Raw genomic sequence first — 1673 nt, forward strand, 5'->3', positions numbered from 1 at the left:
GTAATTATAACTGTAACAACTAGAGTGAAACTGGAAGGAAACAGTTGTTTGTCTGTAATGATAAGGGGAATCTAGATTAATTATACTGTAACAACTAATAGAAAACTAATATAATTGTATCTGTAGCAATAGCAACATAAAAAGGGTTTTTCTTTTATATCATTTAACGCCCTAAAAGTCGGGATTTTGTTATAATAATTTTGTTGGACGTGGGAAGAATCCAGTATGATTATTTGCTAAGAAACAGAACAACACATTGCACAAAACAGTTAAATGATAACGTAAATGCACAATATTTTAGCTATAATAAGGCAAGAGAGCTGTTAAAAAATAATTATATTAACCTGCGCAGTTCATTGACATTCAGATCAGGCCTGTGATCTGAAATGCAAGTGTCTGATTATTCAGCATACGCTGTAATTAAACAGTTAGCAGAGTTGGCTTTACATTTCTACAGTTCATGACATTTCAGTATGAAGCACACTCACCACGAACAACAAGTACTATGTGGCACCGATGTCACATGCTTAAAATGAGAGTGTCATTAAGGTCATAAGGTATTCTGGACTACTCTTGTTAAAGAACTATTTCCAAAACATACTCAAAGCCTGGAGTCCATTTAATAGAATACGACTTGTCTCCCAATAGGATCCTATTATATATTATCGATTGGAATAAAGCTCAGCGAACGTGGAGGCCAGTTCAGTCAGTCAGCACCCTCTTTTGCAAGGAACGTCTCAACCAGTTTAGCATGGTGATGATAGACATTTCCATTCATTAGGCAAAAACCAGGACCAATTGCACCAAGGTAGACAGCAAAAGTAAAATAATATCCCAATGTTTTATAATGGCATTAATGACATCATCTCACAATGTGTAGAAGATGATATGTAGACAAATGCTTATTCATGCCCACACCACATTCTACCAAATGGATAATTATTCATGCCCACACCACATTCTACCAAGTGGATAATCATTCATGCCCACACTACTCATTCTAGTTGTTACAGTTATAATTACTCGTTTCCTCCCATAGTTATAGATGTAAGTACTTGGTTTCATTCTAGTTGTTACAGTTATAATTACTCGTTTCCTCCCATAGTTATAGATGTAATTACTTGGGTGTCATTCTAGTTGTTACAGTTATAATTACTCGTTTCCTCCCATAGTTATAGGTGTAATTACTTGGGTGTCATTCTAGTTGTTACAGGGCGTTATTGTTATAGACGTAACTATTATAACTTCTTCCCTTTGTTACAAATGTAATTATGATGTTTTTCCGTTATTAAAAATGTAATTATGCTGTTTTTCAGTTATTATAGATGTAATTAGGCTGTTTTTCCGTTGTTATAGATGTAACAACTATTGTTTCCTTTTGATTGTTACGTGTGCGAATAGATTTTTGTGATTACTCCATAATTAAATACACTATTCTCTGTCTTATTACCACATTTTATATATTCTTCAGATTATTACAGATATTTTATATTTGTTTTTCTTTCAATGTTAAAAAAATTAACTACAATAGATATTAATTACTTATCTACATTTGCTGTAAAAGTTTATTCCAGTAACTATACATGTCACAGATCTAAGTATGCTAGTTATCTTACCGTCAACTTCCTACAAGTGTGACTAGACTAATTACTTTCCGGTTGCTACACATACAA

Source organism: Limulus polyphemus, unplaced genomic scaffold, assembly GCF_000517525.1.
Source record: "Limulus polyphemus unplaced genomic scaffold, Limulus_polyphemus-2.1.2 Scaffold3848, whole genome shotgun sequence".
Lineage (NCBI taxonomy): Eukaryota > Metazoa > Arthropoda > Merostomata > Xiphosura > Limulidae > Limulus > Limulus polyphemus.